General features: G+C 69.5%; 12 non-coding genes across 12 annotated transcripts; 9 read left to right on the forward strand and 3 right to left on the reverse strand.

Annotated features, from left to right (window-relative positions):
* Positions 1-3,795: 3,795 nt before the first annotated feature.
* TRNAL-CAG (transfer RNA leucine (anticodon CAG)) lies at positions 3,796-3,878 on the reverse strand. The gene has a single exon. It is a non-coding gene; the product is annotated as a tRNA-Leu (tRNA).
* A 609-nt stretch (positions 3,879-4,487) lies between these two features.
* On the forward strand, positions 4,488-4,559 carry TRNAD-GUC (transfer RNA aspartic acid (anticodon GUC)). Its single transcript has one exon. It is a non-coding gene; the product is annotated as a tRNA-Asp (tRNA).
* A 733-nt stretch (positions 4,560-5,292) lies between these two features.
* On the forward strand, positions 5,293-5,364 carry TRNAG-UCC (transfer RNA glycine (anticodon UCC)). The gene has a single exon. It is a non-coding gene; the product is annotated as a tRNA-Gly (tRNA).
* Positions 5,365-5,633: 269 nt separating this feature from the next.
* On the forward strand, positions 5,634-5,705 carry TRNAE-CUC (transfer RNA glutamic acid (anticodon CUC)). The gene has a single exon. It is a non-coding gene; the product is annotated as a tRNA-Glu (tRNA).
* Positions 5,706-12,270: 6,565 nt separating this feature from the next.
* TRNAL-CAG (transfer RNA leucine (anticodon CAG)) lies at positions 12,271-12,353 on the reverse strand. The gene has a single exon. It is a non-coding gene; the product is annotated as a tRNA-Leu (tRNA).
* A 609-nt stretch (positions 12,354-12,962) lies between these two features.
* Positions 12,963-13,034, forward strand: TRNAD-GUC (transfer RNA aspartic acid (anticodon GUC)). Its single transcript has one exon. It is a non-coding gene; the product is annotated as a tRNA-Asp (tRNA).
* A 734-nt stretch (positions 13,035-13,768) lies between these two features.
* TRNAG-UCC (transfer RNA glycine (anticodon UCC)) lies at positions 13,769-13,840 on the forward strand. The gene has a single exon. It is a non-coding gene; the product is annotated as a tRNA-Gly (tRNA).
* Positions 13,841-14,109: 269 nt separating this feature from the next.
* Positions 14,110-14,181, forward strand: TRNAE-CUC (transfer RNA glutamic acid (anticodon CUC)). Its single transcript has one exon. It is a non-coding gene; the product is annotated as a tRNA-Glu (tRNA).
* Positions 14,182-20,744: 6,563 nt separating this feature from the next.
* TRNAL-CAG (transfer RNA leucine (anticodon CAG)) lies at positions 20,745-20,827 on the reverse strand. The gene has a single exon. It is a non-coding gene; the product is annotated as a tRNA-Leu (tRNA).
* Positions 20,828-21,436: 609 nt separating this feature from the next.
* Positions 21,437-21,508, forward strand: TRNAD-GUC (transfer RNA aspartic acid (anticodon GUC)). The gene has a single exon. It is a non-coding gene; the product is annotated as a tRNA-Asp (tRNA).
* Positions 21,509-22,241: 733 nt separating this feature from the next.
* Positions 22,242-22,313, forward strand: TRNAG-UCC (transfer RNA glycine (anticodon UCC)). Its single transcript has one exon. It is a non-coding gene; the product is annotated as a tRNA-Gly (tRNA).
* Positions 22,314-22,582: 269 nt separating this feature from the next.
* Positions 22,583-22,654, forward strand: TRNAE-CUC (transfer RNA glutamic acid (anticodon CUC)). Its single transcript has one exon. It is a non-coding gene; the product is annotated as a tRNA-Glu (tRNA).
* The last annotated feature ends 5,259 nt before the right edge of the window (positions 22,655-27,913 follow it).

The raw sequence follows: 27,913 nt of genomic DNA on the forward strand, positions 1-27,913 counted from the left end.
GGAGTGAGCCTGAGGAGCCCGTGGGAGGCCAGGACTGCCGGCCGTGAGTGTGAGGGATGGGTGTCGGGCAAGTGGTGGAGAGTGGGTCCCGGTGCAAGAAAGCTGGAGGCCCCCGGGGTGCGACAGGACCCTGGCAGAGGAGGTGCGCCGGGCGGACACTGCTGTGCTGCGCTGCAAGGTGGTGAGGCCAAGGGGTGGGTGTTGGGGGCGTGGGTGGGAAGCAGGCAGGCAGGCAGGCAGGCAGGCAAGGGAGACCCAGAGATAGGGCTGGACCGGGTCTAGGAGCCGTCCCAGTGGGGTGAGGGAACCCACCGTCCCCGAGACTTCAATCCCCTGTCATCGGGACAACCAGTCCTGTCTCAGGGGTTGTCCTCGGCTTCAGATTCAGAGAGGCCAAAGGGACAAATGCCACGCAGGTTCACTGAACAATGAGGACTTGGAAAGGAGGGGGTGTGCCCGCAGGGGATCCGTGTGGGGATATTGGGGCACGAGGGGTCGCTGGGGGCGGAGGTGCAGGCTGTGCTGCTGCTTGTGTTGCTGGTGGTGGACGAATTGGTGTTGCTGCTGCTGCTACTCCTGCTGCTGCTGCTGCTGCTGCTGCTGCTGGGGTGGACTTCTGTGCCGTTGGTTGTGGTGCGCGGGCTGCTGTGGTGATGGTGTGCATGGTCTCGGTGGTGGCGGTGGCGGTGATGGACTCCAGACTGTCGGCGATGGTGCCCGTGCCGCTGTGGTGATGGTGGACTTGGTGGTGGAGCCTGTGGTGGTGGAGGAGGTGGTGGTGGTGATGGTGGTGGTTGTGATCGTGGAGGACTTCGGTGCCGTTGGCAATGATGCCCATGCTGGTGCGCTGGTGGTGGACTTGGTCCTGCCGGTGATGGCGGCGGCGGCGGTGGTGGACTTGGTGGTGGTGTGGGCGGTACTGATGGGGGAGGACTTCGGTGCTGTGGGCGATGGTGCCCGAGCCGGTGTGGTGATGGTGGCCTTTGTGGTGGTGGTGCTGAAGGACTTTAGTGCTCTTGGCAACGGTGCCCGTGGTGGTGTGCGGCGGTGGACTCGGTCCTAGTGGTGCTGGTGTTTGCGGGGCGGCAGCGATGGTGGAGGACTTTAGTGCGGTGGGCGGCGATGCCCCTGCTGGTTCGCTGGTGCTGGACTCCGTTCTGTTGGTGATGGTGTCGGGGCAGTGGCGGTGGCGCCGAAGGACTCTAGTGCTGTTGGCAACGGTGCCCGTGGTGGTGTGCGGTGCTGGACTCGGTCCAAGCGGTGGTGGTGGCGGTACCCACAGCCGAGCCGGTGCTGGTCCAGGTGCCGCTCTGCTGGTGGACTTGGTGCCGCCGCTGCTGTTGCGAGGGGGGGGTGGTGGTGGTGGTGGTGACGGCGGCGGCGGCGGCGGTGGCGGCGGCGACGGCGGCGGAGGCGGGGGAGGGGGGCTGGGGGGGTGGGGAGATAGGTGCTGCCGGTGCTAGCGCTGGCGCGGGCGGTTGTGGACCTGGTGCTGCCGGGGGTCCTAGCGTTGCAGCAGCGGCGGAGTTTGCCGGCTACTGCGGCCAAGCGGGCCTTCAAGAGACTATAGGGCGGGCGTCGGGAGGATGTGGTGCCATGCATTTGGTCTTCCCGGTGCACCCCAGTGAGTTTGTGAGGGTCCCTGCAGGAGAATGGGACGGATCAGGGCTAAGGGTGGCAAGTCGGTTGCCCCTGGTTGTGCAAAGAGAGGAGGATTGTGGGAGTGTGGGTAGAGTGAGGCAGGGAGGGAGGAACCGTGGGCAAAGGCGGGGAGGTGGGGCGCGGCCCCGTGGGCTCTGGAGCGGCGCGGCGCCGGTGTGTGGTGGTGCCGGGAAGCGTTGCTGGAGGAGAGGCGGGTGAGCGAAGCGGGGTGCTCAGGGTCCTGAAGAGGAAAGGGGCAGGGGAGGCGTGTGGGCGGGCCAGGGGCGTCGGGCGCTGGGTGGAGTTTGGTCCCCTGGGCGAGAGAGACGGAGAGGAAGGGAACGGGCGGCAGGGCAGGGCCGGGCTCCGGCTGGGTCCGGAGCCGAGCTGGTTTCGGCCAGGGGCCTTGAGCGTGGGCGAGAGGAAGCCGGGGGCGCGCGCGTGCGCGCGTTGGGGCTGCAGGGCTGGCCAAAAGGGGACGGCGTGCTGCATGGGCCGGGAATCGAACCCGGGCCTCCCGCGTGGCAGGCGAGAATTCTACCACTGAACCACCCATGCACCGATGGCGGCGCTCCCCGGACGGCTTCCCCAGCGGCGCTCCCCAGCGGCGCCCAGACACGGGTCCGGCCCGGTGCTGGGGAGCATGGGCTTGGTTTGAGCAGGAGGCGGACGGGCGGTGTGGAACAGAGGCTCCGGGCACGTCCAGAGCCCTAGGGAGCGGCGCAGACGGGCCGAGCGCCGCACGGACGCACGGAGGCCCACTAGGCTCCTGCGGTGCTTTCTCCCCGGTCGACGGTCGCGGCGACACGTTGCCCTGCCGGGGTCGCCAGGGGAAGCCGGGAGCCGGACCCAGGCTGGCCAGCGCCCGAATCGCACCCAGCGCGGGGGCACCTGTGGCAGGCGAGGCTGAGCGCTGCCGTTGCCTTCAGCGGCTCCTCTCAGCCGGGACCCAAGGTCCCTTCGGCGGAGGGCTTTCTCGCCGGGGCAGAGTGTGCGAGGGTGGGCGGGGCTGGGGACCCGAGCTCCGGTGGTGTGCGCACGTGCGGTGCCGAGGGGTGGGCTGTGTGGGTGTGGGCGTGTGGGTGTCCGCGCGCGGGCGCCTGCGTGTTGTGTGTAGGAGATGGAGGCCCCGTCGCGCCGCCGGCGCGGCCGAGGAGCCGCTCAGGCCGGGAGAGCGAAGCAAGGCGTCTGAGCTGGGGCGCGCAGCGCTCCCTAGGGGGCCAGCTCGAGGGCGGGGGGGGGGCGGGGGGCGGCGGTGGTTGTGAGGCAGGAGCGCGATCCTGGCTCGCGGGAGCGCTCTGGCAGAGTGGCCGCTGGCTAGCTGGCCGACAGCGCGGTGAGGGAGCCCGCTGGGCTCCTCGGGTCCCGGCCGGGCAGCGGCTTCCGGCGCGGAGATGCGCTGGGGCGCCCAGGTGGGTGGCCTGGGGATCCAGGGCTTCCTTCGGCCCAGCGCTCACGGGAGCCACCTTCCCGGGCTGGACTCCCGGGCCAGGCGCACTGAAGGGAGGGCCCTGTCGTGGGCCGGCGAGCGGGTGGCCGGGCTGCCTGTGTCCGGGGAGGGAGGCAGGCAGGCAGGCAGGTGTGGCCAGGGTCAGGCGTCGTCAAGGTGGCAAATCCTCGTGGGCACCTCGGGCCACCTGAGGAGGGTGTGGAGAGAAGGGAATGGGGGCCGGCGGAAAGGACGGGCTGTCTGTCGGACGGTGTGCTCTTGGTGGCGGGAGTGCTCGGCTACGAGAGCGAGGCGCTGTTCACCAGGCACCCGTCCGGTGGAGAACCGAATGCGGAGGGCTTTCGGCATTTGCGCAGCCGGCTGCTCTGCAGGGGGCCGAGGGAGTGCAGCGGGAGCGGGAGCGGGAGGGAGGAAGGAAAACACAGCCCCCGGGAAGCAGGTGAGGAGAGGCGTGCTGCGAAGTTCCCCAGGCCTGCGGGGCTGGGGATGGGATCGGGTGGGAAAGGCGTGTGAACTGGTGGGCGGGGGCGTGTGTGCGCCAAGCCCGTGGCCAGGAGCGTCGAGGCGTCAGGGCTCGGCACTGGGCCCCTCCTGCGAGGGTGCAAGGCAGGAGCGGCGGGTCAGGCAGGAGCGGGCTTGCGATGGGGCGTGGTCGCGGCCCGCCGGGGTCCAGGGTCCCGGTTGGACGGGCCAAAAGGTGGGCGTGTCAGGAGTGGGATTCGAACCCACGCCTCCAGGGGAGACTGCGACCTGAACGCAGCGCCTTAGACCGCTCGGCCATCCTGACGGCGGGCCTGGGCGCGTCGCCGCTCGCCTGGCTGGGACCCCGCGCGAACGCTGGTGGCGGCCGGCGGCTGTGTGGGCGCGCAAGGGACGGGACGCGCGCCCCGGCCGACCAGGAGCAGCGCCAGCCGACTGGCCTGGCGCCGGCGCCGGCGCCGCCCAGCCCCCTCGCACATCCCCGGCCCCGCACCCGGAGACCGGCGTCGGGCCAGCCTGTCTCGCCGCCGTGGGCGCCGCCGCCGCCCCCGCCCCCTCCACTAGGTCGTCGCCGCCCTCCCTCCTCCGCCCCGGCCCATCCCGGGCGCCCGTCCCCCTGCTCGCAGCCTTGCTTGCCCGCTCGGGCCTCTTCTCCCTGCGCGATCCGCGCCCGGCAGGCCCTAGGCGCCGGCGCACTCGGAGTGTTCCGCGCCGTCCGGATCCCGGGCCCGGCCCCGGGGCCGGGCCTGGAGTCCACTGCGAGTCGGGATGGGAGGGCTGCTCGGCGGGCCGACGCGCTTGGTTTGGGATCGGGTCGGGCCGGGTGTGGCACGTGGCGGGCGCCTGTGTAAGGCAGGGCGTCGAGGGCGGGCAGGCGCAGAGGGGTCGGGCGCCCGGCTGGCCGCCGCCGCCGCTGTCCTCGTTAGTATAGTGGTGAGTATCCCCGCCTGTCACGCGGGAGACCGGGGTTCGATTCCCCGACGGGGAGGCAAGACGCCCTTTTTGGTCGCCGGCGTCACCGCCGCTCTGTCCAAACGCTTGCCCCCAGGGCCCTTCCTCTCCTCCCTCCCGCGTCCGGCCAGAGGCGCGGGGCGACGACGCGTGCCCGCCCTGCCCACCGTGGACCGCCCCCACCGCTTTCCCTTCCCCGTAAGGCCGGGCGCGCGCGTGCGGGTTCGCCACGGCCCCGCCAGGGCCTCCTGTCGTGCCCCCGGCGCTTGACGAGTGGCCGGCTGCGGCGGGCTCCTTGGTGACGCCGACGCTGCCCGGTCCCGGATGGGGGTGGGGGGGGGCGCGGGGGACCGCTGGGCGGCGGCTGGGTCGGGTCGTCTGTGGGTGCGGGATGTGGCCTCGCCGGACGCCACGCGCAGAAGGGCCCGGGCGAGCGGGTCGCCGGAGGGATGCGTGTCTCGCGGGGCGGGGCTGCCCGGGCGGCAGCCGAGGGCCGGGGGAGTGGCACGGCGGCCGGAGCGCCCCCCAGAGACGGGCCGCGGGCGGCGGGGGGCTCGGGCCTGCGGAGCCGCCACAGCCGCATCGGGCTGGCGGGGCTGGGGCCGGGCCTGGGGCTGGGGCGGCCGCTGCTGGCGCCTGCGGCAGCGCAGGGCCGCGGGCCGGCGGGACGTCGGGGCAGGGCTGCGCCCGGCGGCCCAGGCGGTGCGAGAAGGCGTGAAGGCGCCGCTGCGAACCCTGGGCCGGCGTCTCGGGGCGGCCCGGGCTGTGCAGCGTTGGTGGTATAGTGGTGAGCATAGCTGCCTTCCAAGCAGTTGACCCGGGTTCGATTCCCGGCCAACGCAGCTGGCCAACCTTTTGCGCGGCTCCAGGGCCCTCGTGTCCAGGCCCGATGAGAGCCCGGAGCCGGGAGCGTTGGCCCGAGGCCAAGCGCGTGTGTGAGGGAAGGAGGCGCGCAGCGTTTTGAGGGTGCTGCCAGCAGGGCAGGTGGATTGGTAGGGCCGGCGGGCGGCCGGCCGTGGCGAGGCTGGGGCCTTGGAGCCAAAGCAGAGGCGAGGGGCTGGTATGGAGGCGCTGCGTCCAGGGGGTGCGGGGCAGGCGCAGGGCCTGACGCTCCCTGGTGGTCTAGTGGTTAGGATTCGGCGCTCTCACCGCCGCGGCCCGGGTTCGATTCCCGGTCAGGGAAGCCTTTCTTCTTCCTCTCGGCCTACCGACCTCCCCAGCGCATCCGCACCCCTTTTAGCCGAAGCCGGCTGGCTTCTCCCTTGCCCCGCGGCTAGCCCCGCGGCCTCGGTGCCCAGACAAGGCCAGCCGGCCCGGCCAGCCCAAGCCTTGCCCCGTCGCCTCGGCCAGCCCAAGCCTTTTGGCCTCGCCAGCGGCCCGGCCGCCCGACGGCAGCGCATCGGCGCCTCCCCTGGGCGCTCGCATGGCTCCCCCTCTTCCTCCGCCCCAAACCCGAGAGGCCGCGCGTGACACCCTCTGTCCTCACTCGGGGCCACCGACAGACGCCCGCACGTCCGGCCACCGCAGGTGCTTGGACTCTCCGGCTGCACTGCTGACGCCAGGAGGAACCCCGCCACCCCTGACAAGCCACCCCTTGCTCCTTCCCGAGGGTCTAGTTAGTGGTGTCGGTGCGGGGAAAGGGGGAGGGGGCTGGGAGTGCGGGAAGAGGTCGGGGCAGGGTGAGCGATCTACCTCGTTGAGTCGGGTGGGTCACCTGCTGGAGCCCCTGGTCCCTTCCCTCGCCCTCGGGCCAGCCACCGCTCGGACCTGCTTCCCGGCCACCGCGAGCGGAGAGCGGCACGGTTGCGCCCGGGAGGTGGAGTTGGGAAAACGAATCTGGACGCGTCCAGGAAGCAGACCGACGGGCAGTGCAGGAGAGGGAGCACGAAGATTCGGGAGGCCGGTGGGGAAAACCCAACAGCCAAGCAGGGGGCACGGGGTGGAGGGCGCACCGGAGACAGACGGTGGACTCGGAGCCAACAGGTCCTTGAAATCGCATCCCCCATCCCTTGAATCCCACGGCAAAGTGGCAAAGCGTGTTCCCTGGAACGCCTTGCACCGCCTCCAGCCCCCACCCCCACCGCGCAGGCCCACGACCTAGATTTCCCGTTTAAGATTTTCATTTGGCGCCTTAGCCTGCCCCTAGCCAGGATCTACTCCAGCCCTCTCTCCACCCCTGTGCCCGTCGTCTTGTCCGGGTGCTCCTCCAGCTAAATCGCAGACCACAGTCTCCTTCCCACCACCACTTGCACGCCCCTGTCCGCCAAGGAGCTGCTGTGTGTTCAGAGATTGTCTCCTTTAGGAGCCCAAGCGGACAGCCCGTGCACCACCCAAACGGGCCGGAGCAGCACCATGGCTGGGTTGCGACAGGGTCGTACCAGCGGTGGAATGGAGCCGCTGTGGGCAGCCAGGTGCTTCCCAGCACTACGGGAAGATCCCTCAGCGCCTCTGTTTCTGTGTGTGTGTGTGTGTGTGTGTGTGAGTGAGCGCGTGTATCGGTGTGTGGTGCGTGCGCGTGTGGTGTGTGCGTGTGAGAGTGTGTGTGTGAGCGTGCGCGGTCGGTGGGTGAGCGTGTGGGGTGTGTGTGCTTGAGCGTATGGGGTGTGTGAGCGTGTGGATGTGTGTGTGTGTGAGCGTGTGGGGTGTGTGTGAGTGAGGGAATGGTGTGTGTGTTTGAACGTGTGGGGTGTGTGGGGTGTGTGTGTGAGCGTATGGGGTGTGTGTCTCAGCGTGTGGGGTGTGAGTGAGCGTATGGGGGGTGTGTGTGTGAGCGTGTGTGTGTGTGTGTGTGACCATATGGGGGTGTGTGCTGGGTGTCAGCATGTGGGGTGTGGCTACGAGCGTGTGGGGTGTGTGTGATTGAGTGCATGGGATCTGTGTGTGTGTGTGTGTGGTGTGAGCGTGTGTGTCGGTGTGTGGTGCGTGCGTGTGTGGTGCTTGCATGTGTGGGTGCGGGTGTGTCAGCGTGTGGGGTGTGTGTGAGCGTGTGGGGGTGGTGTGTGTGAGCATATGGGGCTGTGTGTGCTGTGTGTGTCACCACGTGCGATGTGTGTGTGAGCGTGTGTGTGCTGTGTGTGTCAGCATGTGGGGTGTGTGTAGGAGCGTCGGGGGGTTTTGTGAGTGTATGGGATGTGTGTGTGAGCGTGTGGGGTGTGTGTGAGGGTATGGTGTGTGTGTTTCAGCGTGTGGGGTGTGTGTGCTGTGTGTGTGAGCGTATGGGGTGTGCGTCTCAGCGTGTGGGGTGTGAGTGAGCGTATGGGGGTGTGTGTGTGGGGGGGTGACCATATGGGGGTGTGGTCTCGTTCTCAGCATGTGGGGTGTGTGTACGAGCGTGTGGGGTGTGTGTGATTGAGTGCATGGGATGTGTGTGTGTGTGAGCGTGTTTGTCGGTGTATGGTGCGTGCGTGTGTGGTGCGGGTGTGTGAGCGTGTGGTGGTGCGTGTGAGCGTGTGCGGTGTGTGTGACAGAGCGTATGGGGTGGGTGTGAGCGTGTGGGGTGGTGTGTGTGAGCATATGGGGCTGTGTGTGCTGCGTGCGTCAGCATGTGTGGTGTGTGTAGGAGCGTGGGGTGTTTGTGTGAGTGTATGGGATGTGTGTGTGAGCGTGTGGGGGGTGTGTGTGTGAGCGTGTGGGTGCGTGCCGTGGGGGATCCCGCGTGTTGAAGGTGTTTGCGCACGGGGGTGGCCTCCCACGGGAGTTAAGGCACAGAGGAACAGGATCCGAGCAGGAGAGGAGGGCCGGGGGCAGCCCGGGTGTGTGGGAAGGGTGCCGGGCGGGGAGGTGTGGGGCTTGCGGGACCCGGGCCAGAGTGTGGCTGGACACTCGGGCAGGGTGTGTGCAGAGGCTTCGGTGGGGGGGGGGGGGAAGGGCACCTTCCCCGGCGCCACGCCAGGCACGTACGTGTGCACCTGTGCGAGAGGGTGAGCTCTGAGGTAGCGGAAGGGAGAGAGTAGGAGTGAGCCTGAGGAGCCCGTGGGAGGCCAGGACTGCCGGCCGTGAGTGTGAGGGATGGGTGTCGGGCAAGTGGTGGAGAGTGGGTCCCGGTGCAAGAAAGCTGGAGGCCCCCGGGGTGCGACAGGACCCTGGCAGAGGAGGTGCGCCGGGCGGACACTGCTGTGCTGCGCTGCAAGGTGGTGAGGCCAAGGGGTGGGTGTTGGGGGCGTGGGTGGGAAGCAGGCAGGCAGGCAGGCAGGCAGGCAAGGGAGACCCAGAGATAGGGCTGGACCGGGTCTAGGAGCCGTCCCAGTGGGGTGAGGGAACCCACCGTCCCCGAGACTTCAATCCCCTGTCATCGGGACAACCAGTCCTGTCTCAGGGGTTGTCCTCGGCTTCAGATTCAGAGAGGCCAAAGGGACAAATGCCACGCAGGTTCACTGAACAATGAGGACTTGGAAAGGAGGGGGTGTGCCCGCAGGGGATCCGTGTGGGGATATTGGGGCACGAGGGGTCGCTGGGGGCGGAGGTGCAGGCTGTGCTGCTGCTTGTGTTGCTGGTGGTGGACGAATTGGTGTTGCTGCTGCTGCTACTCCTGCTGCTGCTGCTGCTGCTGCTGCTGCTGGGGTGGACTTCTGTGCCGTTGGTTGTGGTGCGCGGGCTGCTGTGGTGATGGTGTGCATGGTCTCGGTGGTGGCGGTGGCGGTGATGGACTCCAGACTGTCGGCGATGGTGCCCGTGCCGCTGTGGTGATGGTGGACTTGGTGGTGGAGCCTGTGGTGGTGGAGGAGGTGGTGGTGGTGATGGTGGTGGTTGTGATCGTGGAGGACTTCGGTGCCGTTGGCAATGATGCCCATGCTGGTGCGCTGGTGGTGGACTTGGTCCTGCCGGTGATGGCGGCGGCGGCGGTGGTGGACTTGGTGGTGGTGTGGGCGGTACTGATGGGGGAGGACTTCGGTGCTGTGGGCGATGGTGCCCGAGCCGGTGTGGTGATGGTGGCCTTTGTGGTGGTGGTGCTGAAGGACTTTAGTGCTCTTGGCAACGGTGCCCGTGGTGGTGTGCGGCGGTGGACTCGGTCCTAGTGGTGCTGGTGTTTGCGGGGCGGCAGCGATGGTGGAGGACTTTAGTGCGGTGGGCGGCGATGCCCCTGCTGGTTCGCTGGTGCTGGACTCCGTTCTGTTGGTGATGGTGTCGGGGCAGTGGCGGTGGCGCGGAAGGACTCTAGTGCTGTTGGCAACGGTGCCCGTGGTGGTGTGCGGTGCTGGACTCGGTCCAAGCGGTGGTGGTGGCGGTACCCACAGCCGAGCCGGTGCTGGTCCAGGTGCCGCTCTGCTGGTGGACTTGGTGCCGCCGCTGCTGTTGCGAGGGGGGGGTGGTGGTGGTGGTGGTGACGGCGGCGGCGGCGGCGGTGGCGGCGGCGACGGCGGCGGAGGCGGGGGAGGGGGGCTGGGGGGGTGGGGAGATAGGTGCTGCCGGTGCTAGCGCTGGCGCGGGCGGTTGTGGACCTGGTGCTGCCGGGGGTCCTAGCGTTGCAGCAGCGGCGGAGTTTGCCGGCTACTGCGGCCAAGCGGGCCTTCAAGAGACTATAGGGCGGGCGTCGGGAGGATGTGGTGCCATGCATTTGGTCTTCCCGGTGCACCCCAGTGAGTTTGTGAGGGTCCCTGCAGGAGAATGGGACGGATCAGGGCTAAGGGTGGCAAGTCGGTTGCCCCTGGTTGTGCAAAGAGAGGAGGATTGTGGGAGTGTGGGTAGAGTGAGGCAGGGAGGGAGGAACCGTGGGCAAAGGCGGGGAGGTGGGGCGCGGCCCCGTGGGCTCTGGAGCGGCGCGGCGCCGGTGTGTGGTGGTGCCGGGAAGCGTTGCTGGAGGAGAGGCGGGTGAGCGAAGCGGGGTGCTCAGGGTCCTGAAGAGGAAAGGGGCAGGGGAGGCGTGTGGGCGGGCCAGGGGCGTCGGGCGCTGGGTGGAGTTTGGTCCCCTGGGCGAGAGAGACGGAGAGGAAGGGAACGGGCGGCAGGGCAGGGCCGGGCTCCGGCTGGGTCCGGAGCCGAGCTGGTTTCGGCCAGGGGCCTTGAGCGTGGGCGAGAGGAAGCCGGGGGCGCGCGCGTGCGCGCGTTGGGGCTGCAGGGCTGGCCAAAAGGGGACGGCGTGCTGCATGGGCCGGGAATCGAACCCGGGCCTCCCGCGTGGCAGGCGAGAATTCTACCACTGAACCACCCATGCACCGATGGCGGCGCTCCCCGGACGGCTTCCCCAGCGGCGCTCCCCAGCGGCGCCCAGACACGGGTCCGGCCCGGTGCTGGGGAGCATGGGCTTGGTTTGAGCAGGAGGCGGACGGGCGGTGTGGAACAGAGGCTCCGGGCACGTCCAGAGCCCTAGGGAGCGGCGCAGACGGGCCGAGCGCCGCACGGACGCACGGAGGCCCACTAGGCTCCTGCGGTGCTTTCTCCCCGGTCGACGGCCGCGGCGACACGTTGCCCTGCCGGGGTCGCCAGGGGAAGCCGGGAGCCGGACCCAGGCTGGCCAGCGCCCGAATCGCACCCAGCGCGGGGGCACCTGTGGCAGGCGAGGCTGAGCGCTGCCGTTGCCTTCAGCGGCTCCTCTCAGCCGGGACCCAAGGTCCCTTCGGCGGAGGGCTTTCTCGCCGGGGCAGAGTGTGCGAGGGTGGGCGGGGCTGGGGACCCGAGCTCCGGTGGTGTGCGCACGTGCGGTGCCGAGGGGTGGGCTGTGTGGGTGTGGGTGTGTGGGTGTCCGCGCGCGGGCGCCTGCGTGTTGTGTGTAGGAGATGGAGGCCCCGTCGCGCCGCCGGCGCGGCCGAGGAGCCGCTCAGGCCGGGAGAGCGAAGCAAGGCGTCTGAGCTGGGGCGCGCAGCGCTCCCTAGGGGGCCAGCTCGAGGGCGGGGGGGGGGGCGGGGGGCGGCGGTGGTTGTGAGGCAGGAGCGCGATCCTGGCTCGCGGGAGCGCTCTGGCAGAGTGGCCGCTGGCTAGCTGGCCGACAGCGCGGTGAGGGAGCCCGCTGGGCTCCTCGGGTCCCGGCCGGGCAGCGGCTTCCGGCGCGGAGATGCGCTGGGGCGCCCAGGTGGGTGGCCTGGGGATCCAGGGCTTCCTTCGGCCCAGCGCTCACGGGAGCCACCTTCCCGGGCTGGACTCCCGGGCCAGGCGCACTGAAGGGAGGGCCCTGTCGTGGGCCGGCGAGCGGGTGGCCGGGCTGCCTGTGTCCGGGGAGGGAGGCAGGCAGGCAGGCAGGTGTGGCCAGGGTCAGGCGTCGTCAAGGTGGCAAATCCTCGTGGGCACCTCGGGCCACCTGAGGAGGGTGTGGAGAGAAGGGAATGGGGGCCGGCGGAAAGGACGGGCTGTCTGTCGGACGGTGTGCTCTTGGTGGCGGGAGTGCTCGGCTACGAGAGCGAGGCGCTGTTCACCAGGCACCCGTCCGGTGGAGAACCGAATGCGGAGGGCTTTCGGCATTTGCGCAGCCGGCTGCTCTGCAGGGGGCCGAGGGAGTGCAGCGGGAGCGGGAGCGGGAGGGAGGAAGGAAAACACAGCCCCCGGGAAGCAGGTGAGGAGAGGCGTGCTGCGAAGTTCCCCAGGCCTGCGGGGCTGGGGATGGGATCGGGTGGGAAAGGCGTGTGAACTGGTGGGCGGGGGCGTGTGTGCGCCAAGCCCGTGGCCAGGAGCGTCGAGGCGTCAGGGCTCGGCACTGGGCCCCTCCTGCGAGGGTGCAAGGCAGGAGCGGCGGGTCAGGCAGGAGCGGGCTTGCGATGGGGCGTGGTCGCGGCCCGCCGGGGTCCAGGGTCCCGGTTGGACGGGCCAAAAGGTGGGCGTGTCAGGAGTGGGATTCGAACCCACGCCTCCAGGGGAGACTGCGACCTGAACGCAGCGCCTTAGACCGCTCGGCCATCCTGACGGCGGGCCTGGGCGCGTCGCCGCTCGCCTGGCTGGGACCCCGCGCGAACGCTGGTGGCGGCCGGCGGCTGTGTGGGCGCGCAAGGGACGGGACGCGCGCCCCGGCCGACCAGGAGCAGCGCCAGCCGACTGGCCTGGCGCCGGCGCCGGCGCCGCCCAGCCCCCTCGCACATCCCCGGCCCCGCACCCGGAGACCGGCGTCGGGCCAGCCTGTCTCGCCGCCGTGGGCGCCGCCGCCGCCCCCGCCCCCTCCACTAGGTCGTCGCCGCCCTCCCTCCTCCGCCCCGGCCCATCCCGGGCGCCCGTCCCCCTGCTCGCAGCCTTGCTTGCCCGCTCGGGCCTCTTCTCCCTGCGCGATCCGCGCCCGGCAGGCCCTAGGCGCCGGCGCACTCGGAGTGTTCCGCGCCGTCCGGATCCCGGGCCCGGCCCCGGGCCCGGGCCTGGAGTCCACTGCGAGTCGGGATGGGAGGGCTGCTCGGCGGGCCGACGCGCTTGGTTTGGGATCGGGTCGGGCCGGGTGTGGCACGTGGCGGGCGCCTGTGTAAGGCAGGGCGTCGAGGGCGGGCAGGCGCAGAGGGGTCGGGCGCCCGGCTGGCCGCCGCCGCCGCTGTCCTCGTTAGTATAGTGGTGAGTATCCCCGCCTGTCACGCGGGAGACCGGGGTTCGATTCCCCGACGGGGAGGCAAGACGCCCTTTTTGGTCGCCGGCGTCACCGCCGCTCTGTCCAAACGCTTGCCCCCAGGGCCCTTCCTCTCCTCCCTCCCGCGTCCGGCCAGAGGCGCGGGGCGACGACGCGTGCCCGCCCTGCCCACCGTGGACCGCCCCCACCGCTTTCCCTTCCCCGTAAGGCCGGGCGCGCGCGTGCGGGTTCGCCACGGCCCCGCCAGGGCCTCCTGTCGTGCCCCCGGCGCTTGACGAGTGGCCGGCTGCGGCGGGCTCCTTGGTGACGCCGACGCTGCCCGGTCCCGGATGGGGGTGGGGGGGGGCGCGGGGGACCGCTGGGCGGCGGCTGGGTCGGGTCGTCTGTGGGTGCGGGATGTGGCCTCGCCGGACGCCACGCGCAGAAGGGCCCGGGCGAGCGGGTCGCCGGAGGGATGCGTGTCTCGCGGGGCGGGGCTGCCCGGGCGGCAGCCGAGGGCCGGGGGAGTGGCACGGCGGCCGGAGCGCCCCCCAGAGACGGGCCGCGGGCGGCGGGGGGCTCGGGCCTGCGGAGCCGCCACAGCCGCATCGGGCTGGCGGGGCTGGGGCCGGGCCTGGGGCTGGGGCGGCCGCTGCTGGCGCCTGCGGCAGCGCAGGGCCGCGGGCCGGCGGGACGTCGGGGCAGGGCTGCGCCCGGCGGCCCAGGCGGTGGCGAGAAGGCGTGAAGGCGCCGCTGCGAACCCTGGGCCGGCGTCTCGGGGCGGCCCGGGCTGTGCAGCGTTGGTGGTATAGTGGTGAGCATAGCTGCCTTCCAAGCAGTTGACCCGGGTTCGATTCCCGGCCAACGCAGCTGGCCAACCTTTTGCGCGGCTCCAGGGCCCTCGTGTCCAGGCCCGATGAGAGCCCGGAGCCGGGAGCGTTGGCCCGAGGCCAAGCGCGTGTGTGAGGGAAGGAGGCGCGCAGCGTTTTGAGGGTGCTGCCAGCAGGGCAGGTGGATTGGTAGGGCCGGCGGGCGGCCGGCCGTGGCGAGGCTGGGGCCTTGGAGCCAAAGCAGAGGCGAGGGGCTGGTATGGAGGCGCTGCGTCCAGGGGGTGCGGGGCAGGCGCAGGGCCTGACGCTCCCTGGTGGTCTAGTGGTTAGGATTCGGCGCTCTCACCGCCGCGGCCCGGGTTCGATTCCCGGTCAGGGAAGCCTTTCTTCTTCCTCTCGGCCTACCGACCTCCCCAGCGCATCCGCACCCCTTTTAGCCGAAGCCGGCTGGCTTCTCCCTTGCCCCGCGGCTAGCCCCGCGGCCTCGGTGCCCAGACAAGGCCAGCCGGCCCGGCCAGCCCAAGCCTTGCCCCGTCGCCTCGGCCAGCCCAAGCCTTTTGGCCTCGCCAGCGGCCCGGCCGCCCGACGGCAGCGCATCGGCGCCTCCCCTGGGCGCTCGCATGGCTCCCCCTCTTCCTCCGCCCCAAACCCGAGAGGCCGCGCGTGACACCCTCTGTCCTCACTCGGGGCCACCGACAGACGCCCGCACGTCCGGCCACCGCAGGTGCTTGGACTCTCCGGCTGCACTGCTGACGCCAGGAGGAACCCCGCCACCCCTGACAAGCCACCCCTTGCTCCTTCCCGAGGGTCTAGTTAGTGGTGTCGGTGCGGGGAAAGGGGGAGGGGGCTGGGAGTGCGGGAAGAGGTCGGGGCAGGGTGAGCGATCTACCTCGTTGAGTCGGGTGGGTCACCTGCTGGAGCCCCTGGTCCCTTCCCTCGCCCTCGGGCCAGCCACCGCTCGGACCTGCTTCCCGGCCACCGCGAGCGGAGAGCGGCACGGTTGCGCCCGGGAGGTGGAGTTGGGAAAACGAATCTGGACGCGTCCAGGAAGCAGACCGACGGGCAGTGCAGGAGAGGGAGCACGAAGATTCGGGAGGCCGGTGGGGAAAACCCAACAGCCAAGCAGGGGGCACGGGGTGGAGGGCGCACCGGAGACAGACGGTGGACTCGGAGCCAACAGGTCCTTGAAATCGCATCCCCCATCCCTTGAATCCCACGGCAAAGTGGCAAAGCGTGTTCCCTGGAACGCCTTGCACCGCCTCCAGCCCCCACCCCCACCGCGCAGGCCCACGACCTAGATTTCCCGTTTAAGATTTTCATTTGGCGCCTTAGCCTGCCCCTAGCCAGGATCTACTCCAGCCCTCTCTCCACCCCTGTGCCCGTCGTCTTGTCCGGGTGCTCCTCCAGCTAAATCGCAGACCACAGTCTCCTTCCCACCACCACTTGCACGCCCCTGTCCGCCAAGGAGCTGCTGTGTGTTCAGAGATTGTCTCCTTTAGGAGCCCAAGCGGACAGCCCGTGCACCACCCAAACGGGCCGGAGCAGCACCATGGCTGGGTTGCGACAGGGTCGTACCAGCGGTGGAATGGAGCCGCTGTGGGCAGCCAGGTGCTTCCCAGCACTACGGGAAGATCCCTCAGCGCCTCTGTTTCTCTGTGTGTGTGTGTGTGTGTGTGTGAGTGAGCGCGTGTATCGGTGTGTGGTGCGTGCGCGTGTGGTGTGTGCGTGTGAGAGTGTGTGTGTGAGCGTGCGCGGTCGGTGGGTGAGCGTGTGGGGTGTGTGTGCTTGAGCGTATGGGGTGTGTGAGCGTGTGGATGTGTGTGTGTGTGAGCGTGTGGGGTGTGTGTGAGTGAGGGAATGGTGTGTGTTTGAACGTGTGGGGTGTGTGTGGTGTGTGTGTGAGCGTATGGGGTGTGTGTCTCAGCGTGTGGGGTGTGAGTGAGCGTATGGGGGGTGTGTGTGTGAGCGTGTGTGTGTGTGTGTGTGACCATATGGGGGTGTGTGCTGGGTGTCAGCATGTGGGGTGTGGCTACGAGCGTGTGGGGTGTGTGTGATTGAGTGCATGGGATCTGTGTGTGTGTGTGTGTGGTGTGAGCGTGTGTGTCGGTGTGTGGTGCGTGCGTGTGTGGTGCTTGCATGTGTGGGTGCGGGTGTGTCAGCGTGTGGGGTGTGTGTGAGCGTGTGGGGGTGGTGTGTGTGAGCATATGGGGCTGTGTGTGCTGTGTGTGTCACCACGTGCGATGTGTGTGTGAGCGTGTGTGTGCTGTGTGTGTCAGCATGTGGGGTGTGTGTAGGAGCGTCGGGGGGTTTTGTGAGTGTATGGGATGTGTGTGTGAGCGTGTGGGGTGTGTGTGAGGGTATGGTGTGTGTGTTTCAGCGTGTGGGGTGTGTGTGCTGTGTGTGTGAGCGTATGGGGTGTGCGTCTCAGCGTGTGGGGTGTGAGTGAGCGTATGGGGGTGTGTGTGTGGGGGGGTGACCATATGGGGGTGTGGTCTCGTTCTCAGCATGTGGGGTGTGTGTACGAGCGTGTGGGGTGTGTGTGATTGAGTGCATGGGATGTGTGTGTGTGTGAGCGTGTTTGTCGGTGTATGGTGCGTGCGTGTGTGGTGCGGGTGTGTGAGCGTGTGGTGGTGCGTGTGAGCGTGTGCGGTGTGTGTGACAGAGCGTATGGGGTGGGTGTGAGCGTGTGGGGTGGTGTGTGTGAGCATATGGGGCTGTGTGTGCTGCGTGCGTCAGCATGTGTGGTGTGTGTAGGAGCGTGGGGTGTTTGTGTGAGTGTATGGGATGTGTGTGTGAGCGTGTGGGGGGTGTGTGTGTGAGCGTGTGGGTGCGTGCCGTGGGGGATCCCGCGTGTTGAAGGTGTTTGCGCACGGGGGTGGCCTCCCACGGGAGTTAAGGCACAGAGGAACAGGATCCGAGCAGGAGAGGAGGGCCGGGGGCAGCCCGGGTGTGTGGGAAGGGTGCCGGGCGGGGAGGTGTGGGGCTTGCGGGACCCGGGCCAGAGTGTGGCTGGACACTCGGGCAGGGTGTGTGCAGAGGCTTCGGTGGGGGGGGGGGGGAAGGGCACCTTCCCCGGCGCCACGCCAGGCACGTACGTGTGCACCTGTGCGAGAGGGTGAGCTCTGAGGTAGCGGAAGGGAGAGAGTAGGAGTGAGCCTGAGGAGCCCGTGGGAGGCCAGGACTGCCGGCCGTGAGTGTGAGGGATGGGTGTTGGGCAAGTGGTGGAGAGTGGGTCCCGGTGCAAGAAAGCTGGAGGCCCCCGGGGTGCGACAGGACCCTGGCAGAGGAGGTGCGCCGGGCGGACACTGCTGTGCTGCGCTGCAAGGTGGTGAGGCCAAGGGGTGGGTGTTGGGGGCGTGGGTGGGAAGCAGGCAGGCAGGCAGGCAGGCAGGCAAGGGAGACCCAGAGATAGGGCTGGACCGGGTCTAGGAGCCGTCCCAGTGGGGTGAGGGAACCCACCGTCCCCGAGACTTCAATCCCCTGTCATCGGGACAACCAGTCCTGTCTCAGGGGTTGTCCTCGGCTTCAGATTCAGAGAGGCCAAAGGGACAAATGCCACGCAGGTTCACTGAACAATGAGGACTTGGAAAGGAGGGGGTGTGCCCGCAGGGGATCCGTGTGGGGATATTGGGGCACGAGGGGTCGCTGGGGGCGGAGGTGCAGGCTGTGCTGCTGCTTGTGTTGCTGGTGGTGGACGAATTGGTGTTGCTGCTGCTGCTACTCCTGCTGCTGCTGCTGCTGCTGCTGCTGCTGGGGTGGACTTCTGTGCCGTTGGTTGTGGTGCGCGGGCTGCTGTGGTGATGGTGTGCATGGTCTCGGTGGTGGCGGTGGCGGTGATGGACTCCAGACTGTCGGCGATGGTGCCCGTGCCGCTGTGGTGATGGTGGACTTGGTGGTGGAGCCTGTGGTGGTGGAGGAGGTGGTGGTGGTGATGGTGGTGGTTGTGATCGTGGAGGACTTCGGTGCCGTTGGCAATGATGCCCATGCTGGTGCGCTGGTGGTGGACTTGGTCCTGCCGGTGATGGCGGCGGCGGCGGTGGTGGACTTGGTGGTGGTGTGGGCGGTACTGATGGGGGAGGACTTCGGTGCTGTGGGCGATGGTGCCCGAGCCGGTGTGGTGATGGTGGCCTTTGTGGTGGTGGTGCTGAAGGACTTTAGTGCTCTTGGCAACGGTGCCCGTGGTGGTGTGCGGCGGTGGACTCGGTCCTAGTGGTGCTGGTGTTTGCGGGGCGGCAGCGATGGTGGAGGACTTTAGTGCGGTGGGCGGCGATGCCCCTGCTGGTTCGCTGGTGCTGGACTCCGTTCTGTTGGTGATGGTGTCGGGGCAGTGGCGGTGGCGCGGAAGGACTCTAGTGCTGTTGGCAACGGTGCCCGTGGTGGTGTGCGGTGCTGGACTCGGTCCAAGCGGTGGTGGTGGCGGTACCCACAGCCGAGCCGGTGCTGGTCCAGGTGCCGCTCTGCTGGTGGACTTGGTGCCGCCGCTGCTGTTGCGAGGGGGGGGTGGTGGTGGTGGTGGTGACGGCGGCGGCGGCGGCGGTGGCGGCGGCGACGGCGGCGGAGGCGGGGGAGGGGGGCTGGGGGGGTGGGGAGATAGGTGCTGCCGGTGCTAGCGCTGGCGCGGGCGGTTGTGGACCTGGTGCTGCCGGGGGTCCTAGCGTTGCAGCAGCGGCGGAGTTTGCCGGCTACTGCGGCCAAGCGGGCCTTCAAGAGACTATAGGGCGGGCGTCGGGAGGATGTGGTGCCATGCATTTGGTCTTCCCGGTGCACCCCAGTGAGTTTGTGAGGGTCCCTGCAGGAGAATGGGACGGATCAGGGCTAAGGGTGGCAAGTCGGTTGCCCCTGGTTGTGCAAAGAGAGGAGGATTGTGGGAGTGTGGGTAGAGTGAGGCAGGGAGGGAGGAACCGTGGGCAAAGGCGGGGAGGTGGGGCGCGGCCCCGTGGGCTCTGGAGCGGCGCGGCGCCGGTGTGTGGTGGTGCCGGGAAGCGTTGCTGGAGGAGAGGCGGGTGAGCGAAGCGGGGTGCTCAGGGTCCTGAAGAGGAAAGGGGCAGGGGAGGCGTGTGGGCGGGCCAGGGGCGTCGGGCGCTGGGTGGAGTTTGGTCCCCTGGGCGAGAGAGACGGAGAGGAAGGGAACGGGCGGCAGGGCAGGGCCGGGCTCCGGCTGGGTCCGGAGCAGAGCTGGTTTCGGCCAGGGGCCTTGAGCGTGGGCGAGAGGAAGCCGGGGGCGCGCGCGTGCGCGCGTTGGGGCTGCAGGGCTGGCCAAAAGGGGACGGCGTGCTGCATGGGCCGGGAATCGAACCCGGGCCTCCCGCGTGGCAGGCGAGAATTCTACCACTGAACCACCCATGCACCGATGGCGGCGCTCCCCGGACGGCTTCCCCAGCGGCGCTCCCCAGCGGCGCCCAGACACGGGTCCGGCCCGGTGCTGGGGAGCATGGGCTTGGTTTGAGCAGGAGGCGGACGGGCGGTGTGGAACAGAGGCTCCGGGCACGTCCAGAGCCCTAGGGAGCGGCGCAGACGGGCCGAGCGCCGCACGGACGCACGGAGGCCCACTAGGCTCCTGCGGTGCTTTCTCCCCGGTCGACGGCCGCGGCGACACGTTGCCCTGCCGGGGTCGCCAGGGGAAGCCGGGAGCCGGACCCAGGCTGGCCAGCGCCCGAATCGCACCCAGCGCGGGGGCACCTGTGGCAGGCGAGGCTGAGCGCTGCCGTTGCCTTCAGCGGCTCCTCTCAGCCGGGACCCAAGGTCCCTTCGGCGGAGGGCTTTCTCGCCGGGGCAGAGTGTGCGAGGGTGGGCGGGGCTGGGGACCCGAGCTCCGGTGGTGTGCGCACGTGCGGTGCCGAGGGGTGGGCTGTGTGGGTGTGGGCGTGTGGGTGTCCGCGCGCGGGCGCCTGCGTGTTGTGTGTAGGAGATGGAGGCCCCGTCGCGCCGCCGGCGCGGCCGAGGAGCCGCTCAGGCCGGGAGAGCGAAGCAAGGCGTCTGAGCTGGGGCGCGCAGCGCTCCCTAGGGGGCCAGCTCGAGGGCGGGGGGGGGGGCGGGGGGCGGCGGTGGTTGTGAGGCAGGAGCGCGATCCTGGCTCGCGGGAGCGCTCTGGCAGAGTGGCCGCTGGCTAGCTGGCCGACAGCGCGGTGAGGGAGCCCGCTGGGCTCCTCGGGTCCCGGCCGGGCAGCGGCTTCCGGCGCGGAGATGCGCTGGGGCGCCCAGGTGGGTGGCCTGGGGATCCAGGGCTTCCTTCGGCCCAGCGCTCACGGGAGCCACCTTCCCGGGCTGGACTCCCGGGCCAGGCGCACTGAAGGGAGGGCCCTGTCGTGGGCCGGCGAGCGGGTGGCCGGGCTGCCTGTGTCCGGGGAGGGAGGCAGGCAGGCAGGCAGGTGTGGCCAGGGTCAGGCGTCGTCAAGGTGGCAAATCCTCGTGGGCACCTCGGGCCACCTGAGGAGGGTGTGGAGAGAAGGGAATGGGGGCCGGCAGAAAGGACGGGCTGTCTGTCGGACGGTGTGCTCTTGGTGGCGGGAGTGCTCGGCTACGAGAGCGAGGCGCTGTTCACCAGGCACCCGTCCGGTGGAGAACCGAATGCGGAGGGCTTTCGGCATTTGCGCAGCCGGCTGCTCTGCAGGGGGCCGAGGGAGTGCAGCGGGAGCGGGAGCGGGAGGGAGGAAGGAAAACACAGCCCCCGGGAAGCAGGTGAGGAGAGGCGTGCTGCGAAGTTCCCCAGGCCTGCGGGGCTGGGGATGGGATCGGGTGGGAAAGGCGTGTGAACTGGTGGGCGGGGGCGTGTGTGCGCCAAGCCCGTGGCCAGGAGCGTCGAGGCGTCAGGGCTCGGCACTGGGCCCCTCCTGCGAGGGTGCAAGGCAGGAGCGGCGGGTCAGGCAGGAGCGGGCTTGCGATGGGGCGTGGTCGCGGCCCGCCGGGGTCCAGGGTCCCGGTTGGACGGGCCAAAAGGTGGGCGTGTCAGGAGTGGGATTCGAACCCACGCCTCCAGGGGAGACTGCGACCTGAACGCAGCGCCTTAGACCGCTCGGCCATCCTGACGGCGGGCCTGGGCGCGTCGCCGCTCGCCTGGCTGGGACCCCGCGCGAACGCTGGTGGCGGCCGGCGGCTGTGTGGGCGCGCAAGGGACGGGACGCGCGCCCCGGCCGACCAGGAGCAGCGCCAGCCGACTGGCCTGGCGCCGGCGCCGGCGCCGCCCAGCCCCCTCGCACGTCCCCGGCCCCGCACCCGGAGACCGGCGTCGGGCCAGCCTGTCTCGCCGCCGTGGGCGCCGCCGCCGCCCCCGCCCCCTCCACTAGGTCGTCGCCGCCCTCCCTCCTCCGCCCCGGCCCATCCCGGGCGCCCGTCCCCCTGCTCGCAGCCTTGCTTGCCCGCTCGGGCCTCTTCTCCCTGCGCGATCCGCGCCCGGCAGGCCCTAGGCGCCGGCGCACTCGGAGTGTTCCGCGCCGTCCGGATCCCGGGCCCGGCCCCGGGCCCGGGCCTGGAGTCCACTGCGAGTCGGGATGGGAGGGCTGCTCGGCGGGCCGACGCGCTTGGTTTGGGATCGGGTCGGGCCGGGTGTGGCACGTGGCGGGCGCCTGTGTAAGGCAGGGCGTCGAGGGCGGGCAGGCGCAGAGGGGTCGGGCGCCCGGCTGGCCGCCGCCGCCGCTGTCCTCGTTAGTATAGTGGTGAGTATCCCCGCCTGTCACGCGGGAGACCGGGGTTCGATTCCCCGACGGGGAGGCAAGACGCCCTTTTTGGTCGCCGGCGTCACCGCCGCTCTGTCCAAACGCTTGCCCCCAGGGCCCTTCCTCTCCTCCCTCCCGCGTCCGGCCAGAGGCGCGGGGCGACGACGCGTGCCCGCCCTGCCCACCGTGGACCGCCCCCACCGCTTTCCCTTCCCCGTAAGGCCGGGCGCGCGCGTGCGGGTTCGCCACGGCCCCGCCAGGGCCTCCTGTCGTGCCCCCGGCGCTTGACGAGTGGCCGGCTGCGGCGGGCTCCTTGGTGACGCCGACGCTGCCCGGTCCCGGATGGGGGTGGGGGGGGCGCGGGGGACCGCTGGGCGGCGGCTGGGTCGGGTCGTCTGTGGGTGCGGGATGTGGCCTCGCCGGACGCCACGCGCAGAAGGGCCCGGGCGAGCGGGTCGCCGGAGGGATGCGTGTCTCGCGGGGCGGGGCTGCCCGGGCGGCAGCCGAGGGCCGGGGGAGTGGCACGGCGGCCGGAGCGCCCCCCAGAGACGGGCCGCGGGCGGCGGGGGGCTCGGGCCTGCGGAGCCGCCACAGCCGCATCGGGCTGGCGGGGCTGGGGCCGGGCCTGGGGCTGGGGCGGCCGCTGCTGGCGCCTGCGGCAGCGCAGGGCCGCGGGCCGGCGGGACGTCGGGGCAGGGCTGCGCCCGGCGGCCCAGGCGGTGGCGAGAAGGCGTGAAGGCGCCGCTGCGAACCCTGGGCCGGCGTCTCGGGGCGGCCCGGGCTGTGCAGCGTTGGTGGTATAGTGGTGAGCATAGCTGCCTTCCAAGCAGTTGACCCGGGTTCGATTCCCGGCCAACGCAGCTGGCCAACCTTTTGCGCGGCTCCAGGGCCCTCGTGTCCAGGCCCGATGAGAGCCCGGAGCCGGGAGCGTTGGCCCGAGGCCAAGCGCGTGTGTGAGGGAAGGAGGCGCGCAGCGTTTTGAGGGTGCTGCCAGCAGGGCAGGTGGATTGGTAGGGCCGGCGGGCGGCCGGCCGTGGCGAGGCTGGGGCCTTGGAGCCAAAGCAGAGGCGAGGGGCTGGTATGGAGGCGCTGCGTCCAGGGGGTGCGGGGCAGGCGCAGGGCCTGACGCTCCCTGGTGGTCTAGTGGTTAGGATTCGGCGCTCTCACCGCCGCGGCCCGGGTTCGATTCCCGGTCAGGGAAGCCTTTCTTCTTCCTCTCGGCCTACCGACCTCCCCAGCGCATCCGCACCCCTTTTAGCCGAAGCCGGCTGGCTTCTCCCTTGCCCCGCGGCTAGCCCCGCGGCCTCGGTGCCCAGACAAGGCCAGCCGGCCCGGCCAGCCCAAGCCTTGCCCCGTCGCCTCGGCCAGCCCAAGCCTTTTGGCCTCGCCAGCGGCCCGGCCGCCCGACGGCAGCGCATCGGCGCCTCCCCTGGGCGCTCGCATGGCTCCCCCTCTTCCTCCGCCCCAAACCCGAGAGGCCGCGCGTGACACCCTCTGTCCTCACTCGGGGCCACCGACAGACGCCCGCACGTCCGGCCACCGCAGGTGCTTGGACTCTCCGGCTGCACTGCTGACGCCAGGAGGAACCCCGCCACCCCTGACAAGCCACCCCTTGCTCCTTCCCGAGGGTCTAGTTAGTGGTGTCGGTGCGGGGAAAGGGGGAGGGGGCTGGGAGTGCGGGAAGAGGTCGGGGCAGGGTGAGCGATCTACCTCGTTGAGTCGGGTGGGTCACCTGCTGGAGCCCCTGGTCCCTTCCCTCGCCCTCGGGCCAGCCACCGCTCGGACCTGCTTCCCGGCCACCGCGAGCGGAGAGCGGCACGGTTGCGCCCGGGAGGTGGAGTTGGGAAAACGAATCTGGACGCGTCCAGGAAGCAGACCGACGGGCAGTGCAGGAGAGGGAGCACGAAGATTCGGGAGGCCGGTGGGGAAAACCCAACAGCCAAGCAGGGGGCACGGGGTGGAGGGCGCACCGGAGACAGACGGTGGACTCGGAGCCAACAGGTCCTTGAAATCGCATCCCCCATCCCTTGAATCCCACGGCAAAGTGGCAAAGCGTGTTCCCTGGAACGCCTTGCACCGCCTCCAGCCCCCACCCCCACCGCGCAGGCCCACGACCTAGATTTCCCGTTTAAGATTTTCATTTGGCGCCTTAGCCTGCCCCTAGCCAGGATCTACTCCAGCCCTCTCTCCACCCCTGTGCCCGTCGTCTTGTCCGGGTGCTCCTCCAGCTAAATCGCAGACCACAGTCTCCTTCCCACCACCACTTGCACGCCCCTGTCCGCCAAGGAGCTGCTGTGTGTTCAGAGATTGTCTCCTTTAGGAGCCCAAGCGGACAGCCCGTGCACCACCCAAACGGGCCGGAGCAGCACCATGGCTGGGTTGCGACAGGGTCGTACCAGCGGTGGAATGGAGCCGCTGTGGGCAGCCAGGTGCTTCCCAGCACTACGGGAAGATCCCTCAGCGCCTCTGTTTCTGTGTGTGTGTGTGTGTGTGTGTGTGAGTGAGCGCGTGTATCGGTGTGTGGTGCGTGCGCGTGTGGTGTGTGCGTGTGAGAGTGTGTGTGTGAGCGTGCGCGGTCGGTGGGTGAGCGTGTGGGGTGTGTGTGCTTGAGCGTATGGGGTGTGTGAGCGTGTGGATGTGTGTGTGTGTGAGCGTGTGGGGTGTGTGTGAGTGAGGGAATGGTGTGTGTTTGAACGTGTGGGGTGTGTGTGGTGTGTGTGTGAGCGTATGGGGTGTGTGTCTCAGCGTGTGGGGTGTGAGTGAGCGTATGGGGGGTGTGTGTGTGAGCGTGTGTGTGTGTGTGTGTGACCATATGGGGGTGTGTGCTGGGTGTCAGCATGTGGGGTGTGGCTACGAGCGTGTGGGGTGTGTGTGATTGAGTGCATGGGATCTGTGTGTGTGTGTGTGTGGTGTGAGCGTGTGTGTCGGTGTGTGGTGCGTGCGTGTGTGGTGCTTGCATGTGTGGGTGCGGGTGTGTCAGCGTGTGGGGTGTGTGTGAGCGTGTGGGGGTGGTGTGTGTGAGCATATGGGGCTGTGTGTGCTGTGTGTGTCACCACGTGCGATGTGTGTGTGAGCGTGTGTGTGCTGTGTGTGTCAGCATGTGGGGTGTGTGTAGGAGCGTCGGGGGGTTTTGTGAGTGTATGGGATGTGTGTGTGAGCGTGTGGGGTGTGTGTGAGGGTATGGTGTGTGTGTTTCAGCGTGTGGGGTGTGTGTGCTGTGTGTGTGAGCGTATGGGGTGTGCGTCTCAGCGTGTGGGGTGTGAGTGAGCGTATGGGGGTGTGTGTGTGGGGGGGTGACCATATGGGGGTGTGGTCTCGTTCTCAGCATGTGGGGTGTGTGTACGAGCGTGTGGGGTGTGTGTGATTGAGTGCATGGGATGTGTGTGTGTGTGAGCGTGTTTGTCGGTGTATGGTGCGTGCGTGTGTGGTGCGGGTGTGTGAGCGTGTGGTGGTGCGTGTGAGCGTGTGCGGTGTGTGTGACAGAGCGTATGGGGTGGGTGTGAGCGTGTGGGGTGGTGTGTGTGAGCATATGGGGCTGTGTGTGCTGCGTGCGTCAGCATGTGTGGTGTGTGTAGGAGCGTGGGGTGTTTGTGTGAGTGTATGGGATGTGTGTGTGAGCGTGTGGGGGGTGTGTGTGTGAGCGTGTGGGGTGCGTGCCGTGGGGGATCCCGCGTGTTGAAGGTGTTTGCGCACGGGGGTGGCCTCCCACGGGAGTTAAGGCACAGAGGAACAGGATCCGAGCAGGAGAGGAGGGCCGGGGGCAGCCCGGGTGTGTGGGAAGGGTGCCGGGCGGGGAGGTGTGGGGCTTGCGGGACCCGGGCCAGAGTGTGGCTGGACACTCGGGCAGGGTGTGTGCAGAGGCTTCGGTGGGGGGGGGGGGGAAGGGCACCTTCCCCGGCGCCACGCCAGGCACGTACGTGTGCACCTGTGCGAGAGGGTGAGCTCTGAGGTAGCGGAAGGGAGAGAGTAGGAGTGAGCCTGAGGAGCCCGTGGGAGGCCAGGACTGCCGGCCGTGAGTGTGAGGGATGGGTGTCGGGCAAGTGGTGGAGAGTGGGTCCCGGTGCAAGAAAGCTGGAGGCCCCCGGGGTGCGACAGGACCCTGGCAGAGGAGGTGCGCCGGGCGGACACTGCTGTGCTGCGCTGCAAGGTGGTGAGGCCAAGGGGTGGGTGTTGGGGGCGTGGGTGGGAAGCAGGCAGGCAGGCAGGCAGGCAGGCAAGGGAGACCCAGAGATAGGGCTGGACCGGGTCTAGGAGCCGTCCCAGTGGGGTGAGGGAACCCACCGTCCCCGAGACTTCAATCCCCTGTCATCGGGACAACCAGTCCTGTCTCAGGGGTTGTCCTCGGCTTCAGATTCAGAGAGGCCAAAGGGACAAATGCCACGCAGGTTCACTGAACAATGAGGACTTGGAAAGGAGGGGGTGTGCCCGCAGGGGATCCGTGTGGGGATATTGGGGCACGAGGGGTCGCTGGGGGCGGAGGTGCAGGCTGTGCTGCTGCTTGTGTTGCTGGTGGTGGACGAATTGGTGTTGCTGCTGCTGCTACTCCTGCTGCTGCTGCTGCTGCTGCTGCTGCTGGGGTGGACTTCTGTGCCGTTGGTTGTGGTGCGCGGGCTGCTGTGGTGATGGTGTGCATGGTCTCGGTGGTGGCGGTGGCGGTGATGGACTCCAGACTGTCGGCGATGGTGCCCGTGCCGCTGTGGTGATGGTGGACTTGGTGGTGGAGCCTGTGGTGGTGGAGGAGGTGGTGGTGGTGATGGTGGTGGTTGTGATCGTGGAGGACTTCGGTGCCGTTGGCAATGATGCCCATGCTGGTGCGCTGGTGGTGGACTTGGTCCTGCCGGTGATGGCGGCGGCGGCGGTGGTGGACTTGGTGGTGGTGTGGGCGGTACTGATGGGGGAGGACTTCGGTGCTGTGGGCGATGGTGCCCGAGCCGGTGTGGTGATGGTGGCCTTTGTGGTGGTGGTGCTGAAGGACTTTAGTGCTCTTGGCAACGGTGCCCGTGGTGGTGTGCGGCGGTGGACTCGGTCCTAGTGGTGCTGGTGTTTGCGGGGCGGCAGCGATGGTGGAGGACTTTAGTGCGGTGGGCGGCGATGCCCCTGCTGGTTCGCTGGTGCTGGACTCCGTTCTGTTGGTGATGGTGTCGGGGCAGTGGCGGTGGCGCGGAAGGACTCTAGTGCTGTTGGCAACGGTGCCCGTGGTGGTGTGCGGTGCTGGACTCGGTCCAAGCGGTGGTGGTGGCGGTACCCACAGCCGAGCCGGTGCTGGTCCAGGTGCCGCTCTGCTGGTGGACTTGGTGCCGCCGCTGCTGTTGCGAGGGGGGGGTGGTGGTGGTGGTGGTGACGGCGGCGGCGGCGGCGGTGGCGGCGGCGACGGCGGCGGAGGCGGGGGAGGGGGGCTGGGGGGGTGGGGAGATAGGTGCTGCCGGTGCTAGCGCTGGCGCGGGCGGTTGTGGACCTGGTGCTGCCGGGGGTCCTAGCGTTGCAGCAGCGGCGGAGTTTGCCGGCTACTGCGGCCAAGCGGGCCTTCAAGAGACTATAGGGCGGGCGTCGGGAGGATGTGGTGCCATGCATTTGGTCTTCCCGGTGCACCCCAGTGAGTTTGTGAGGGTCCCTGCAGGAGAATGGGACGGATCAGGGCTAAGGGTGGCAAGTCGGTTGCCCCTGGTTGTGCAAAGAGAGGAGGATTGTGGGAGTGTGGGTAGAGTGAGGCAGGGAGGGAGGAACCGTGGGCAAAGGCGGGGAGGTGGGGCGCGGCCCCGTGGGCTCTGGAGCGGCGCGGCGCCGGTGTGTGGTGGTGCCGGGAAGCGTTGCTGGAGGAGAGGCGGGTGAGCGAAGCGGGGTGCTCAGGGTCCTGAAGAGGAAAGGGGCAGGGGAGGCGTGTGGGCGGGCCAGGGGCGTCGGGCGCTGGGTGGAGTTTGGTCCCCTGGGCGAGAGAGACGGAGAGGAAGGGAACGGGCGGCAGGGCAGGGCCGGGCTCCGGCTGGGTCCGGAGCCGAGCTGGTTTCGGCCAGGGGCCTTGAGCGTGGGCGAGAGGAAGCCGGGGGCGCGCGCGTGCGCGCGTTGGGGCTGCAGGGCTGGCCAAAAGGGGACGGCGTGCTGCATGGGCCGGGAATCGAACCCGGGCCTCCCGCGTGGCAGGCGAGAATTCTACCACTGAACCACCCATGCACCGATGGCGGCGCTCCCCGGACGGCTTCCCCAGCGGCGCTCCCCAGCGGCGCCCAGACACGGGTCCGGCCCGGTGCTGGGGAGCATGGGCTTGGTTTGAGCAGGAGGCGGACGGGCGGTGTGGAACAGAGGCTCCGGGCACGTCCAGAGCCCTAGGGAGCGGCGCAGACGGGCCGAGCGCCGCACGGACGCACGGAGGCCCACTAGGCTCCTGCGGTGCTTTCTCCCCGGTCGACGGCCGCGGCGACACGTTGCCCTGCCGGGGTCGCCAGGGGAAGCCGGGAGCCGGACC

This window comes from Eumetopias jubatus, unplaced genomic scaffold (assembly GCF_037043125.1).
Source record: "Eumetopias jubatus isolate StellerSeaLion01/CBP00866 unplaced genomic scaffold, mEumJub1_p1.0 scaffold_182, whole genome shotgun sequence".
Classification (NCBI taxonomy): Eukaryota; Metazoa; Chordata; class Mammalia; order Carnivora; family Otariidae; genus Eumetopias; species Eumetopias jubatus.